This window comes from Lepidochelys kempii, chromosome 22 (genome assembly GCF_965140265.1).
Source record: "Lepidochelys kempii isolate rLepKem1 chromosome 22, rLepKem1.hap2, whole genome shotgun sequence".
Taxonomy (NCBI): Eukaryota; Metazoa; Chordata; order Testudines; family Cheloniidae; genus Lepidochelys; species Lepidochelys kempii.
Genome location: NC_133277.1, coordinates 19,578,278 through 19,596,050, shown reverse-complemented (window position 1 = coordinate 19,596,050; position 17,773 = coordinate 19,578,278). Strand labels below are relative to the sequence as shown.

General features: G+C 46.6%; 1 protein-coding gene across 2 annotated transcripts in view; it reads left to right on the top strand.

The window, feature by feature from the left end:
• The window catches only part of LOC140901585 (uncharacterized), a 58,812-nt gene extending 43,387 nt beyond the window's left edge, over positions 1 to 15,425 (top strand). The window contains exon 7 of one of the 2 annotated variants that reach the window (XR_012155898.1): positions 15,348 to 15,425. The gene's annotated coding sequence lies outside the window, so the exon portion shown is untranslated. The remainder of the gene's footprint in view (positions 1 to 15,347) is intronic. The other variant, XR_012155899.1, reaches the window with a different exon arrangement.
• The last annotated feature ends 2,348 nt before the right edge of the window (positions 15,426 to 17,773 follow it).

The window sequence follows — 17,773 nt, the reverse complement described above, 5'->3', positions numbered from 1 at the left end:
AACCCCCACAGCTTGCAGCAATGCTGCCCATGCAGTTGCTGTCCTGTGGGTAGAGGGTTTAATTCTCCGCAGCTTTAGGCTGGTAGCTTTTTACACTTTAAAAAAAAATTGGATAAAACTTCTAAACTTCCGTCAGCTCATTGCATCCATGCAGGGGAGATCTTGGCTAGCTGCAGTCCTCAGAAGACAGTTAATGGGCAGGGCAGCTGCTACCATAGCTCATTTTGCTGACCAGGGCACCTGAAATCCTGCTAATCTCCCTCTTTTGGAAATGCGTGAAAATGCTTAATCAGGTTCAGGCCCCCAGTGGCTGCAGCTGCCTTTATTAAGGAATTTAATGCTTAGGGCTCGTTTAGACTACCACTTTTGTTGGTAAAAAGAAAAGGAGTACTTGTGGCACCTTAGAGACTAACCAATTTATTTGAGCATGAGCTTTCGTGAGCTACAGCTCACTTCATTAGACGCATACCGTGGAAACTGCAGAAGACATTATATACACACAGAGACCATGAAACAATACCTCCTCACACCCCACTGTCCTGATGGTAATAGCTTATCTAAAGTGATCATCAAGTTGGGCCATTTCCAGCACAAATCCAGGTTTTCTCACCCTCCGCCCCCCCCCCCACACACAAACTCACTCTCCTGCTGGTAATAGCCCATCCATGTATGCATCCGATGAAGTGAGCTGTAGCTCACGAAAGCTCATGCTCAAATAAATTGGTTAGTCTCTAAGGTGCCACAAGTACTCCTTTTCTTTTTGCGAATACAGACTAACACGGCTGTTACTCTGAAACTTTTGTTGGTATAATTTATGTTGCTCAAGGGATGTGAAAAAACACCTTCCCCTCCCACAAGTGATATAAGTTGCACCCAGAGAAGCACTGATGTGGACAGCGCTCTGTTAGTGGGAGAGCTCTTCCCACTGACATAGCTTCCGTGGCTTGTGGAGGTGATTTTATTATGTCAATGGGAGCGCTCTCTCCCGTCAGCATAGAGCAGCTACATGAGGGATTTTACAGCGGCACAGCTGCATTGGTACAGCTGACTGTAATAAACATGACTGTAATTAGCAATGATGACACACTCATGTGTGCAGGAGAATGAAGTGAAGTGAATGTGCAAGGGAGGAGGGGCTGCTGGGGGGGGCATGTACACAGGAAAATTGGGTGCAGTGAGGGAGTGGGGGCAGCCCTATGGGGGTTTGCGTGCAGGAGAATTGGGTGAGGTGAATGTGCAAGGGAGGAGGGGCTGCCCTGTGGGGGTGTACACTGGAAGAGTGGGTAAAGTAGCACAGACTGCCCCATGTGTGCTCCTGTGTGCCCAAGTACATGTAACTGGTACATGAGGGCCCTGAGTCGGGAAGTGGGTAATTTAGAAGGCTGCTTGTGCTGTGTGTTGAATGCTAATGATGCTGCACAGCTTTCAGATAGAGGTGCTGCAGCTCCAGCTCCTGTCACTGAGTTTTACTGCTAGCGAGGCTGAGTCCCTGAGAGAAAGGAGTGGGGATGGGAATGGCAGAATGTGCCTGATGCCGGCATTCCTCAGGTCAGGAGAGCTGGATAGAGTAACTAGCCAGCCCTTCCATACTAGGGAGGCTGTGCAAAAATCTCCCCATTGCTGCTCTGGATTTCTGAGCGCAGGAAGCCCTCATGCAGAGCACCGACAAGGGCTCCCCATGTTGCCATGGCTGTTGGTGTTGGACCAGAGTTAACCTGTAGGGGAACTATTGGCACTATCTCCCTTGTGTGAACAAAGCTTCTACGCCTTATAGGTGAGGAGCACTTGTGTGACAGACATTGCTGTGGAAATGTGAAAAACCTGAGCATGCAAATGGTAGTTCTTTTCATCCAAGGGTCCCAAAGAGCTCAACAAGCTTCACTTACAGAGTTGTTTTCACCCACCCCTTAAATACACCTACCTCTGAGGTGGCACACTGCAACCGCTTACGCACAGAAACTGCAGGGGGAATTTAGGGAGGCAGAATGTAGCTACTCAAGTTGGAATTTGTCCAAGACGCTTGGGCTAACAACCTGACTCCTGCAAAAAAATGTCACAGGAGTTGTAGTGGCCAGGTCCAAGACCTTGGCTATAGTCTTATCTGAAAGATGTGAAGTGGGCCTTCAGAGTATCTCACACACCACTGATTCAGTGGCAGACTTGTTAACAATCGAATTGCCAGCATTACTTTTCTTAGCACCTATATGAACCCCCATCCAATTACTACCTAAAGCCAAAACTGCTTAGCTTGTGACATCTGACAGCTTCCCAACCCCTGGTGACATGGCTGTAGAGAGCAGTGCTCAGATGAGAACATGTCTGACTACACACATTCACTCCTCCTTTAACTATAGAAATGACGGGACGGTTACTCTCAACAGACAAAACACTGTCCAAATATTAACCAGGTCTCCCAACACTTAATGGTGAGTGTCATCCCCATTTCCCAGAGGGAAGTGACTTACCCAGGGGGTCTCAGATCTGGGACTGGAACCCAGTTCTTGGCTCCTGTGCCATGCTGCATCCAACAGACCGCATTGTCTCTCTGTTTTTTCTTTTTGGCATGTTGGTGCTTTAAAAAGTCTTTCTGTAAGGAACCAATGTTAGGAGAGCAGCAGTCAATGGAACATTGTCAAATTCTCTCTTTCTCTCTTGGTTTGACAGTGCTGCTCGAAAGCAGATGGTCACTAATTAAAGGGAGTCGAGTGAGGAGTTTGCATTGGCCTCTGCATTCTTATTCCAAAGGAGAAAAACTCTAGTAGCCTTGGATGAACATCCTCTCCTCCTCCCTTGTATCTGCAGTGTGCAGTGATCTCAGTGGTGTCTGCTGGGGATCACTGTGGAGAATCCATCCTGCTCTGGAAATGGAATATCTAAAAAAGCAGACTCAGAATGTTTGCTAAGAGCCCAGTCTTACTGCCACTGAAGCCAGAGGAAAACATCTCATTAGGACTAGCCCTAGACTTGTGATGTGAGAATACAGGACATTAACATAAGGATCTTCCAGCTGCAAAGTTGGATGGAAGTGAACGAAATTGCAGGAGAGGGGCTTGAAAAACCATGAGGAGCCTTCATCCCCCACAGAAGCTAAAACTAAGAGCTTCCCCTTCCAGTGTGGAGAACAGAATTAAGCCTTTGGGGCACTTTATATCTCACTGATCTGTAGATTCAAGCTGAGCCGTCCCCTGCTTGGCACTCAGAACCCTTTTGTGTTCATTAAAACGTTACATCTTCCTTACAAGAGTGTACTTCAATCGCAGCCATCATCGGACTTTCTGTATACTGTCTGGGTTACTTCTCCAAACCCATGTGGCTTTTTCTAATGGTACTGAGAGCTAGATGGCTGGGGTAGCAAAGGGCAACCGAAGTGTGTTTCTATCTCTTTACTGTCAAGAATACTTGGTTCCTAGAGCCAGTCGTAACAGATGCACTTTCAATACTTAATGATCCCACCTCATGTGGAAAAGATGCATATGGGGAAAAAAGTATCGGCAGCAGTATATACCTTCTTCTCAACATCCAAGAAATGTGTAGTAGCTGTACCTCAATTAACATCTAGGATCCTGGTCCTCTGTGGGTTCCCTTTGTTGAAGTCCTGATCATTCTTCCTATCAATGCTATTGCTGAAGAGCTGGATTTCCTGGGGTTTGGACCAGCCCCCAGGTCAGTGAAGCTGAGGGATAGTCATTAGCCTATCCTGTCCCCAGTCACACTGCACTGCTGTTAAGGAGGACCTTCAGGAACAGCATATTGCCCTTTTGGGTCAATGGTGCGCAGCTGAATTCTTCCACTCCCACTGCAGTGGGTGCTTTCTCATTCCCCACCTAAGTCCAGCTTGGGTAGGCCATAGGGAGATTGTTCCAGCTTTGCTGTGGTCTTTCAGTGTGATCCTTTCCCAGGTGCTGACACCAGCTGTAGTGCTGCATGAGCAACAAACATGGCAACTGCCAAAAAGAGATTTATGTGCCCCTCTGAATTGTAGAGTGACTTTACATTTGTACAGTGCCTTTCACCCAATGGAACTCAAAGCACCTTATTAACTGGGCAAATTATATAGACAGTACAGGGACCAACTCATCTGCTGCTGAAATGCAGCTGTCTTTGAGGTGGAATACAACAGCTGTTGATAGTGCACATTAGCAGTACTGATTTAAGACAGTGCACAAGGTGCCTTTGCTCCAGCCAGATTGCATCCTGCCATGAAGCATACTGCTCATAAGGGTTTTTCTCTCTGCCTTCCCATCACCCCACAGTGCTCCATTCTGGGTGAGCATAAAAGAACAGGCCTCTGCTTTGTCCCCAACTGCCCATCTCTCTGCACGTTTGTATCCTCACTTGTAGATCTGGCTCTCAACCGCAGGGGAGAGACGTGATTCCTCTGAGTGCCTCACATATACCCAAGCAATGACCCCAAAGGCTGGAGCTATGGGATGCCTGCCTAGCCAACACCCCCTTCTTTGCTAGGTCTCTACTTGATGTGCAGATCAGATGCCTTTCCAAATCTGGGATTTGTAGAGGGGAGGGGCAGGATCATCTCTGCTGCTTGCTCCATGATAACGGGCTGTTCCAGCTCATCTGTGAAATACTGCTGGACGGACAGATCTCCACATTAGGAAATACCAATGTGCTGTACACTCACATCTACCCATGCATGCACACCCACATGCCTCTCATGCACGTGGCAAGTTGCTCATGAATCCTTGGGACCAAATTCAGCCCTTGTGTCCATTGCTCTGCCCAGATGCCCATTGTGCTGCTGTTTATTCTCCCCAGCTCCCCGGATGGATACCACTGGCCCCCATGCTGCCCGTGCCAGCTTTTTGGGGATTCCTGGATGGGGAAAGTGTATGTAAAAATAGAAAAGGACCAAAACAAGAACCTCAAATCCAACTCACCTTTTGAATTTGAGAGATTGAGTTGTATCACTGGATCTTAGCCTGCCTGCATAGTTTGGGCCTAGGTCAGATCCAGTACCATCAGGAACCTATGGTCTGGTTCCAGTTTGGTTCTCATGGATTTCCACTATTTCAGACCTAATCTGATGTGATTTTGGCGCTATCTAGCATGACGTAGCCTGATTTGACCCCTAGTTTAGCACTGAACTGGAGCACCTAATATTAAATTAGTTTGAATCCTGACATCCTCAGCCTCTAAAGGAAAATTTATTATCTGGTACTGCTGTGGCCACACTGGACACACCACCTGTCCCCTCTTTTGTAATGGAATCAGAGGACTGCAAGTTTGAGAGTGACATTTGTTTCTGTTTTCATGTCCTATCTTGGAGCCAATTAAATTTGCTGGCAGAAAGCTATCAGCTGTATGGGACTGTACTGCACCCTGGGTTGTTTTTTTTTTTTTTGTTTGGTTTTTTTTTTGCTGTGACATGTCACAAGTTGCAGGGTAAAATACTGGTAGATTTTGGCAGGAGTGACTCTAGGCACCTGTGAATCCTCCTAGTGCAGAAGCTTGGGGCAGATGCAGGTGGGTGTAGCTCTGTTCACCTTATATAGGGCCCCTGCATTTAGTGTTTTCAGGGCTCTTTATATAGGCCCAAGGAGCCTGGTTTGAGGTCTACTATGGCGAGAGCGGGAAACCCCAGTCCCTGTGTGTTCCTGACACGCACAGATCCATGCCTGCTTGGCCTCACTGAAGCATCAATCTCCTTGTCATGAAATATTCATGACTGTTTCCGAATGGGCTCCGGCAAAGCAAATCTACATGTTCCTCCCCTCCCCCTGCCCCCATGTGCATCCTACCCCTCTGCACACAGACACAGAGGCACAGCGTCTGCTGCAGTGAGGGTGTCTGCAGGCTTTGCTGTGAGTTCAAACCAGATTCAGGCAGCTGATCTCTATGTCTTTGAGGAAATAAAATAGAGCAGAAAAAAAGCAGCAAAAGCCCCAGGAGATGGTTGAGAGAATTAACCCTTTCGAGGTCAGGGAGCATCAAGGGAAAATCCAGAGTGCACCAGGCAGTCTGAACGGGGAAAGGGAGAATAAGATCTGGGGAATGGAACAGATTATGCAGGACTCGCCTAGGCTGGAGGGTGACTCTGAACTTTGGGAATCCTGCTGAAGTGCAGATCTGGCAGCACTGAGGCTAGGAATGCATCTCTTCACACCAGTGCCCTGGATCATGCATCCCGCTGCACTCAGAAGCACTGGGCCACAAGAATGGCCACACTGGGTCAGAGTGGTCCTTCTAGCCCAGTATTCTCTTTCAATAGATGCTTCAGAGGAAGTAAATAGAGCAGGGCAATTTATCAACTGCTTGTCCTTCAGGTCCAGCTTCTGGCAGTCAGAGGCTTAGGGACACCCAGAGCAGGGAGTTATGTCCCTGACGAAAGGCTAATTGCCATCGAAGGACCTATCCTCCATGAACTTAGCTAATTCTTTTTTGAACCCACCCAGTTATACTTTTGGCCTGGCAATGAGTTCTTTGTGTGAAGAAGTGCTTCCTTTTTTAATTTTAAACCTGCTGCCTAATAATTTAATCAGGTGACCCCTGGCTCTTGTGTGGTGTGAAGGGGTAAATAACGCTTCCTTATTGACTTTCTCCACCCCATTCATGATTTTATAGGCCTCTATCATATCCCCACATCAGTCGTCTCTTTTCCAAGCTGAACAGTTCCAATCTTTTCAATCTCTCCTCATATGGAAACTATTCCATACTCATTATTATTTTTGTTACCTTTTTCTGTACTTTTTCCAATGTTTTTTTTTCCCCCGATGGGGTGACCAGAACTGCATGCAGTATTCAAGGTGTGGGCATACCATGGATTTAAACAGTGCCATTATGATATTTTATCTCATTATCTAATTATCTATCCTAGTGGTTCTCAACCTATTTATCATTGTGGGCCGCATATGCACACATAGATGTACTACTTGTGTGGCCCTGAAGATGTCATATGGCCTGCTGCTCTGTGCTTTTTGGGCTGCAAGCAGCCCGTGCGTTGAGAATCACTGATCTATCCCTTTCTTAATAAAAAGAAAAGGAATACCAGTGGCACCTTAGAGACTAACCAATTTATTTGAGCATAAGCTTTCGTGAGCTACAGCTCACTTCATCGGATACATTCAGTGGAAAATACAGTGAGGAGATTTATATACACACAGAACATGAAAAAATGGGTGTTATCATACACACTGTAAGGAGAGTGATCATTTAAGATGAGCTTCAGAATAACAGCCATGTTAGTCTGTATTCGCAAAAAGAAAAGGAGTACGTGTGGCACCTTAGAGACTAACCAATTTATTTGAGCATAAGCTTTCGTGAGCTACAGCTCACTTCATCGGATGCATGATCCGATGAAGTGAGCTGTAGCTCACGAAAGCTTATGCTCAAATAAATTGGTTAGTCTCTAAGGTGCCACACGTACTCCTTTTCTTTTTAAGATGAGCTATTACCAGCAGGAGAGCGGGGCGGGGGGAGGGGGAAGAAAACCTTTTGTAGTGATAATCAAGGTGGGCCATTTCCAGCAGTTAACAGGAACGTCTGAGGAACAGTGGGGGATGGCGGCGGGGGGGGGGGGGAATAAACATAGGGAAATAGTTTTAAATTTGTGTAATGACACATCCACTCCCAGTCTCTATTCAAGCCTAAGTTAATTGTATCCAGTTGGCAAATTAATTCCAATTCAGCAGTCTCTCGTTGGAGTCTGGTTTTGAAGTCTTTTTGTTGTAATATTGCGACCTTTAGGTCTGTAATCAAGTGAGCAGAGAGATTGAAGTGTTCTCCGACTGGTTTATGAATGTTATAATTCTTGACATCTGATTTGTGTCCATTTATTCTTTTACGTAGAGACTGTCCAGTTTGACCAATGTACATGGAGGAGGGGCATTGCTGTCACATGATGGCATAGATCACATTGGTAGATGTGCAGGTGAACAACCCTCTGATAGTGTGGCTGATGTGATTAGGCCCTATGATGGTGTCCTCTGAATAGATATGTGGACACAGTTGGCAACGGGCTTTGTTGCAAGGATAGGTTCCTGGCTTAGTGGTTCTGTTGTGTGGTGTGTGGTTGCTGGTGAGTATTTGCTTCAAGTTGGGGGGCTGTCTGTAGGCAAGGACTGGCCTGTCTCCCAAGATTTGTGAGAGTGATGGGTCGTCCTTCAGGATAGGTTGTAGATCCTTGATGATGCGTTGGAGAGGTTTTAGTTGGGGTTTGAAGGTGACAGCTAGTGGCATTCTGTTATTTTCTTTGTTGGGCCTGTCCTGTAGTAGGTGACTTCTGGGTACTCTTCTGGCTCTGTCAATTTGTTTCTTCACTTCCGCAGGTGGGTATTGTAGTTGTAAGAATGCTTGATAGAGATCTTGTAGGTGATTGTCTCTGTCTGAGGGGTTGGAGCAAATGCGGTTGTATCGTAGAGCTTGGCTGTAGACAATGGATCGTGTGATGTGGTTTGGGTGAAAGCTGGAGGCATGTAGGTAGGAATAGCGGTCAGTAGGTTTCCGGTATAGGGTGGTGTTTATGTGACCATCGTTTATTAGCACCGTAGTGTCCAGGAAGTGGATCTCTTGTGTGGACTGGTCCAGGCTGAGGTTGATGGTGGGATTGAAATTGTTGAAATCATGGTGGAATTCCTCAAGGGCTTCTTTTCTATGGGTCCAGATGATGATGATGTCGTCAATATAGCGCAAGTAGAGTAGGGGCATTAGGGGACGAGAGCTGAGGAAGCGTTGTTCTAAGTCATCCATAAAAATGTTGGCATACTGTGGGGCCATGCGGGTACCCATAGCAGTGCCGCTGATTTGAAGGTATGCATTGTCCCCAAATGTGAAATAGTTATGGGTGAGGGCAAAGTCACAAAGTTCAGCCACCAGGTTTCCCGTGACATTGTCGGGGATACTGTTCCTGACGCCTTGTAGTCCATTTTTGTGTGGAATGTTGGTGTAGAGGGCTTCTACATCCATAGTGGCCAGGATGGTGTTTTCAGGAAGATCACTGATGGATTGTAGTTTCCTCAGGAAGTCAGTGGTGTCTCGAAGATAGCTGGGAGTGCTGGTGGCGTAGGGCCTGAGGAGGGAGTCTACATAACCAGACAATCCTGCTGTCAGGGTGCCAATGCCTGAGATGATGGGGCGTCCAGGATTTCCAGGTTTATGGATCTTGGGTAGCAGATCACTCTCCTTACAGTGTGTATGATAACGCCCATTTTTTCATGTTCTGTGTGTATATAAATCTCCTCACTGTATTTTCCACTGAATGCATCCGATGAAGTGAACTGTAGCTCACGAAAGCTTATGGGTTAATAAATGGGTTAGTCTCTAAGGTGCCACTAGTACTCCTTTTCTTTTTGCCAATACAGACTAACACGGCTGCTACTCTGGAACCCTTTCTTAATGGTTCCTAGCATTCTGTTAGATCTTTTTGACTGCCGCTGCACATTGAGCAGGTGTTTTCAGAGAACTATCCACAACTCTAAGATCTCTTTCTTGAATGGTAACAGCCAATTTAGACCCCATCATTTTGTGTGTATAGCTGGGATAATGTTTTTCAATGTACATTACTTTGCATTTATCAACATTAAATTTCATCTGCCATTTTGTTGCCTAGTCACCCAGTTTTGTGAGATCTCTTTGTAATTGTAACTCTTTGCAGTCAGCTTGGACTTAACTATCTTGAGTAATTAGTACCATCTGCAAACTTTGCCACCTCACTGTTTACTCCTTTTTATAGATTATTTATGAATGTGTTGAACAGCACAGGTCCCAGTACACATCTTTGGGGAACCCGCTATTTACCTCTCTCCACTGTGAAAACTGACAGTTTATTCATATGCTTTGTTTCCTGTCTTTTAACCAATTACTGATCTATGAGAGGACTTTCCCTCTTATCCCAAGTCTGCTCACTTTGCTTAAGAGCCTTCGGTGAGGGACCTAGTCAAAGGCTTTCTGAAAGTCCAAGTACACTGTATTGACTGGATCTCCCTTGTCCATGTGTTTGAGACCCTCAAAGAATTCTAATAGATTGGTGAGGCATGATTTCCCTTTACAGAAGCCATCTAGACTCTTTCCCAATATATCGTGTTCATCTAGGTGTCCAATAATTCTGTTGTTTACTATAGTTTCACCCAGTTTACTTGGTACTGAAGTTAGGCTTACTGGCCTGTAATTGCCAGGATCACCTCTGGAGCCTTTTTTAAAAAGTCCACCTCAGATTAGCTATTCTCCAGTCTTCTGATACAGAAGCTGATATAAGCAATAGTTTACATACCATTGTTGTTAGTTCTGCAATTTCACATTTGAGTTATTTCAGAACTTTTGGGTGACTACCGTCTTGTCCTAGTGAGTTATTACAATTTAATTTATCAATTTGTTCCACATCCTCCTCTGCTGACACCTCAATCTGGGACAATTCCTCAGATTTGTCACCTAAAAAGAATGGCTCAGGTGTGGGAATCTCCCTGACATTCTCCACAGTGAAGACCATTCAAAGAATTCATTTAGCTTCTCTGCAACAGCCTTATCTTTCTTGAGTGCTCCTTTAGCACCTCAATCAGCTAGAGGTCCCACTGATTGTTTGGCAGGCATTCTGCTTGTGATGTACTTAAAAGTATTTTTGCTGTTAGTTTTTGTGTCTTTTGCTAGTTTCTCTTCAAATTCATTTTTGGTCTGCGTACTTATTCTTTTGTACTACATTTGCAGAGGTTATGTTCCTTTCCATTTTTCTCAGTAGGATTTGACTTCCAATTTTTAAAGGATGTCTTTTTGTCTCAAACTGCCTTATTTACTCTGTTGTTTAGCCATAGAGGTGGTTTTTTTTATCCTTTTATTGTTTTTTTAAATTTGGGATATGCATCTAGTTTGAGCCTCTAATATGGTGTTTTAAAAAAGTTTCCATGCAGCTTGCAGGCATTTTACTTCGTGACTGTTCCTTTTAATTTCCATTTAACTAGCTTCCTCATTTTTGTGTAGCTTCCTTTTTGAAGTTAAATGGTACTGCAGTGGGCTTCTTTGGTATTCCCCCCCTACAAGGATGTTAAATTTAATTATATTATGGTCACTATTACTGAGTGGTTCAGCTGTATTCACCTCTTGGTCCACATCCTATGCTCCGCCTAAGACTAAATCAAGACTTGCCTCTCCCCTTGTGGGTGCCAGGACTCTGCTCCAAGAAGCATCCTATCCTGAGGTGACATGTACCCAATCAATATGGGGATAGTTAACATTTCCAATTATTATTGGGTTTTCTGTTTTTGTAGCCTCTCTAATCTCCCTGAGCATTTCACAGTCACCATCACTATCCTGATTGGGTGGTCGGTATTATGTTTCTACGGCTATTCTCTTATTATTCAAGCATGGAATTTCTATCCATAGAGATTCAATGTACAGTTTGATTCATTTAAAGTTTTTACCATATTTGACTCAATGCTTTCACATATAGCGCAATTCCTCCACAAGCACAACCTATTTGGTCATTTCTGTATATTTTGTACCCTGGTATTATAGTGTCCCATTAATTATCATTGTTCCATCAAGTTTTTGTGATGCCTATTATATCAATATGCTTATTTAATGCCAAGCACTCAAGTTCACACTATAGACTTCTTGCATTTGTATACAAGCACTCATAAAGTTTGTCAGTATTTAGTTGTCTGCCTTCATGTGATGTAATTGAATGGGACTCTTTTTCCTTTGTTTTTTTTCTCTTCAGTTCCTACCTGTACTTTATATCAACTTCTGTCCTCTTCTCTTTACTAGGATATAGAGTATCCCCTTTAATAAGTCCTCCCCTAAAGGATATCTCTGTCCCAACCATGTGCTCTTGCACACTTTCGGCTTTCCTCCAGCCCTCAGTTTAAAAACTCCTCTTATGGCCTTTTTCATTTTACATGCTAGCAATCTGGCTCCATTTTGGTTTAGGTGGAGCCCATCCTTCCTGTATAGGATCCTCCTTTCCCAAAAGGTTCTCCAGTTCCTAATAAACCTAAAACCCTCCTCCAAACACCATCATCTCATCCATGAATTGAGACCCTGCAGTTCTTCCTGTCTGACTGGCCTGGCGCATGACACTGGAAGCATTTCAGAAAATGCTACCATGGAGGTCCTGGACTTCAATCTCTTTCCTAGAAGCCTAAATTTGGTCTCCAGGACCTCTCTCCTACCTTTCCTTCTGTCATTGGCACCTACATGTACCATAACTACCAGCTCCTCCCCAGCTCTGCATATAAGTCTATTTAAATGTCTCAAGAGGTCCACAACCTTTGTGCTTGGCAAGCAATTCACCATGCTGTTCTTCCAGTCATCACAAACCCAATTACTATTTATATTTCTAATAAGCGAATCCCCCCATTACTATTACCTGTCTTTTCCTAATAACTGAGGTTCCCAAATTCATCTATTGTGTAAATGTGTCCATCTCCCATTGGCTTTGAGGGGAACTCTGCTTGCTTACACTGGGCTGCATTTGGTCTGCGAAGTGAGAGTCCTGGTTCTAGGACAGTGAGGTTTGGATGCTGCTCACTTGAGTGGGAGTGTATGAATTCTGGCTCTAGCGTTTTGTTACTTCCCTGGGATTTTTTAAGCTCAAGATGTTTTCAAACCTCCCTCTGGATTATAATTAATAATGCCAGGCAGCAAGGATTATATGTTGCCCCAATTAAATAGAAATCTTTCAAGTCAAAGAGAGGAAGGATAGTTTTGTGTCTTAAGTAGTGGGCTGGAAGTCAGGACTCCCAGGGTTCTTTTCCTGGCTGTGCCAAAGACTCCCTGTGTGACCTTGGACAAGTCCTGTCCCTTCTCTGTGCCTCAGTTTTCCCTCAGTGCAGTGAGTACAGTGATGTTTGCCTCAGTGGGAGATGTAGGGCTAAATGAATTGATGTGTGTAAAGGACTCTGAGCTTTGGCTGGCAGGCACCAGGATGGGCAGGAGGCAGCTCCATGGTGGGATTCCACTTGTTTGCAGCGCAGGTGGGCCATTGTGCAAGTGGGCTGGTGTGGCTGCTGGGTGCAGATGGCTCATCCCTCCCCATTTGTCCCCTTAATAATGCAATTTACATTCCCCTTTTCTTCCTCTGGATCCTGCTGTTACCATGGGAACTATGTTCTCAGTTGCATTTCATTGGCTTCCCAGAGAAACCCTTTTCTTTTCTTAACTTAATTTCAAGGCTTAGAGATGGGGCTGTGGCTGTGTGTTTGTTGCAGGGAGAGGGAGCTCTTGGCCACATGTGGGGGCTCTGGGGAACTGGGGAGAATGGGGTCCTCTGGCCCTGGGAGCAAGGCAAATGGCTGATGTCCCCATTGAGTGGCCAGCTGTAGTTCAGGTACCATTGTCAGGAGAAAGTGCAGGCTGGTGATGAGTCCCATAGGGTGCATGGGGCGGAGGCAGGGACTCCTAGGTAGGAATTTTCCTGCTTCATTCTGCGGCCTCCAGGTGAGAAATGGGGTTCTGGGTGGTCAGTGTCCTAACAGCTGCCTCTTTGCCCCAAGGCATGTCCTGGCCTCATGATGATTCCCACTCTGAACTGGAACTAGAGAGCCAAGGCCAGGCCTCTGCAGCATGTACCATGACCCACCCTGCCTTGGCTGTGGCTTTCTCAGCCCTGACTCTGCCAACGTCAGGCTGGTGCCCTGGCTGCTGGTGTTATGAGAGTGATGGTAGGGCAAGCAGCTCCAGGGCCCTGCACTGTCACTGTCTGCTTCCCTCGACCCAGGCAAAGGAGAGATGTTGCGGTCTGGGGATTAACAAACATATTAACTCACATCCGATGAAGTGAGCTGTAGCTCACGAAAGCTCATGCTCAAATAAATTGGTTAGTCTCTAAGGTGCCACAAGTACTCCTTTTCTTTTTGCGAATACAGACTAACACGGCTGTTACTCTGAAACCTGTCATATTAACTTGATGTAATTTATATTTCTCAAGCTGCCAGAGAGAAATCGGGGATGGGGAGGGGTAGATGGGTCTGAGCTGAGAGGGAGTTTGTTCCTCTGCTGGGTGAACAGGGGGCTACTCCTTCCCTTACCTCTTTCTGTCTCATTTATGGGAGAGGAGAAGGGTGCCTAGAGGTAAGACTATGGCACCCTCTCTCTATCTGGCCCTGCCTCCTGCACTCTTACTCCCCTCATGTCTATTCACAATGGTGCTGCTAAGATTATCTTCTCAGCTTGCCCGCATTGACCACATCAGCCCCTTGAGTCCCTCTGCTAGCTCCCACTTCATCTGCATATCAAATAAAAGCTTCTTGTCTTTACCCCTAAGAACCTTCATAATGTAGCCCCACCCCACCTGGTGGCTTAGTTACTGATCGTAATGTTGACCCCTGTGTTCGCTCTGCCAGAGTTCCCAGCTTTCAGTGCCCATCAGGCAGCTTCTCCTTCAGACACCTCCATACTGCCTTCATGGCTTAGGAAAATTCCCAATGGTATTGCCTTGTCTTCTTCAGGACACCAGTCTGCTGTGAAGCCTGCAGAACCAGCCAGAAGGCATGGCCAACCAAGTGACTATCTGACCCTGTTCCTTGTCCCCTTCTTTGCTTTCCCTCTGCTTGAAACTAGCCATCCACCATCTGTGTAACTGACCCAGCTGAGTCCAATTCCTTACCAGGTTAGCTGGTTTCTCTGTGTTTTTGCAGTCCCCTGCACCATGGGGCCACAATCCTGACTGGAGCCTTTGGATGCTACCAGAATATAAATATTTAATAGGCACATGGGACAGGGAGTCAAGACTCCTGAATTCCATTCCCAGCTCTGCCACTGACTTGCTGCATGGCCTTGGGCAAGTCACTCCTCCTCAGTGCCCCTCGTGTAAAGTGGGAATAATACCCACCTAGTAGGGAGTTCTGAAGTGCTTTGAGATCCCTGTACTGTAGATGCTGGAGAAGGGCAATGCCTTATATTTTTCTGTCTCAGGATGTCTGTGCCAGAAGGGATGGTTTAATGGTCTAAGCACCAGATTTAAAGCATTTGCACTTTCTAGAACTGAGGGTTCAAACTCTAACAGTATGCATCCGATGAAGTGAGCTGTAGCTCATGAAAGCTTATGCTCAAATAAATTGGTTAGTCTCTAAAGTGCCACAAGTACTCCTTTTCTTTTTGAGGATCAGCACAGTCCTCCACCTCCTGATGTAGGAAAATGGAGTGAGGATCTATCAGATCCCTCTGTGATCCAGCTGATCTCTTCACTGCCTGAACATTAAAGTTCAGATGGGGCATTTTTCCAGAGAGCCAAGATTTCTCTTGTTACCCCTGGCTAGAGCCTCAGTTCCTTGAGCAGTGTGCTGTGCCCTGGCTGCCATGCTTTGCCTCAAAGGTAGCTGCATCTCCATCATTCTGCCTGGGATGGAAGGTTGTGTGTGGTAGGGATGGGGATTATTATATCTCTGGTTCTTTCCTTTCTCTAGCTCTGCTATTGTTTCTCTGCTTACATCCCTATTAATCCACCTCTGCAAAAAGAAAGCGCACCTGTGTTATTGATGGATATGTCAGGAAGGGGAAGGAGCTGTGTGACTCAGCAAGGAGGAGGTAAGGTACCACAATAAACCCGCTCCTTGTCCTAAGTCTGCGTCCTCTGTCTCTTCCTTGATGAGGCCAGGGCTGACCAGCACCAGAAGGATGGGGCTGGTTTGGTACAACAGGCTGATGCAGCAATTAGAGGGTCTTTGTCAGGTTTGACACCTGGGAAGAGCTCACCGCAGGGGACTAAACCTCTTCCCCCTTGGGTATGTCCTGGAAATGGGGTGCTGCAGAGGAGTAAGGGGTATCAGGGCAGTGAAGTGTGTGTGTGTGAGTGACACCTCACCCCCGCCCCCAACCCTCTACACTCCTGTATCGGACTCTGCTCGCTTTGTGTCACTTTGCTGACACCTGTCAAAATCAAGAAGGGGCCAGTTGACTCATTTGGTTACGTAGAGATGAAGGATCTGAACTGCACAGAGTAGCACTGGGGGGCTGAACTAGCTCCCCAGCTCCCTGTGCCCTGAGTCTCATGGCTTCAGTGGGCCCTTGAATCAAAATGTCGCTGGGAGATTAATCCCACCCAGCCCTGTGTGGGCAGGACTTTGCCGAGCAGCTTGGGGTCTCCCCTCTTGGTCCCAGTCCCTAATTTCCAAAGGCTGTTAGTTTTATTTCCTGGGAGTCATCTCTGTCCCTAGGTTCCCCCGCTGCCCCACCCCAGTTGGGAAGGCCATCCATGCCCCCTTCTGCTCCACACTGGGGAAGACGGGAGCTATATCTGCCTCTCCCGACCCTTACATCCCACTCTGAAATGGCTGCCTCATCTCTCGGACCCCCCCAGTCCTGTCCTGCCAATGCTGTTTTTGGCCTGTTAAGTGAAACATTCCATTCCTGGATGCCTCAGTGGATTCTTTCCATCCCACATAAGCCACTGCTTTCCAGAGATGCTGCCAGCAGGCCTTGTGGCAGCTCCAGCGGGGGATAAACACATCTTTGCATTTTGCTTTCATAGGGATGGACTCCAAGCCCACAGGCTGTCTGTACCAGGGACAGGGTTGCCTCCCAGTTTGCTGCATGAGCTTTGGTGATGGGCCAGGGCCTGCTGTGGGGGGGAAGTCTTTTTCTCTGCAGACGGGATGATGGATCCTTTACCAAATATGACCATCCTTGGAATCACTCACCTTTCTGCTATCTGGAGTCTGAGTCCTCTGTCTCTTCCTCTGACTGGTAATGACTCAAGGGCCCTCTCCCTTCACAGCTGCCAGTCTGAATCCAGATCAGGTTACCAGAGACCCATCTGATGGCTGTGCAGTGGCACCCTGGATGAGATTACTTTGGTGGGTCTCATTTCAGTTCTCAGGGAACCAATGCCCACATCACAAAATGTGGTGGAGACCAAGAACTGGTGCCAGTACTCCCGTCTCACTCCTAAGTTCTGCATCCCAGGGAGGGCTGAGGCACACTGATGGGGGAAAACATTCTGTCCCTGCTCTGCAGAAGCAGAAGGGCATCTGTCTCCAGGGATTCATGGATATTAGACAGTAAAATAACCAGGATGCAGGATTCTGGCAGCTGGAAGAAAACTACAGCAACAGAGAGAACTTGTTCGTCTCCACTCACCAACAAGAGCAGTGCCCAGTGTGTGCCTTGCCAAGGGAACCTTGGGAGCAGAGATATCATCCCCATCTGGGGAGCAGAGCTGCTCTCTCCCACCTAGTAATTGCCTCCAACCTTAGGGTGGCACCTGAGCTTGTGTTTACAGTGGAAACAGGACTGAGCCACAGAGTTTGGCTTCAGAGAAGACTCTGTGCGCCCCAAAGGTTGTCTCCTTGCAGAGATGAGGCTGGGCCACTGAGGTCAAAACTGGACCACGTGTGTCCCTGAGGATGACTCTAATTTGCATATTTTAGCTACAGAAGTTCTCAAAACAAAATAGGAAAGAAATAAAAGTCCTTAATTCCCAGGCCTGGTGCCCCCTTTCCCAGGCTGCCAGGAGCTGGCCGAAGGGCAAAAATGCTCAGTCCTTAGGGAGGTGCAGGGTAGGGGAAAGTGCCTTACATTGCTTTCCTTTGCCTCCTTAGCTAATTAAAACAATTCATTAAGGGGCTCTCATGAAAACTTGACATGGATGGAGAGATGGTGCCTGTCTTGGGGATGGGGAATGAATGGATAGCCCCTCCCTCCAGCTTGGCTGGAGGTGTGAGTCTGTATGTCCGTAGGCTGGTGCAGGGTGATGTGATTTATCCAGGGCCTACTCGTAGTTTTCAGCAATGGATCTTTAACAGGATTAGGAGTGGCTTTGTGGCAGGATTAACCTCCCTGACAAGCTGATTCCAGCATCTCCCCCTCCCAGTTCTCTGACCTGGAAGCTCAC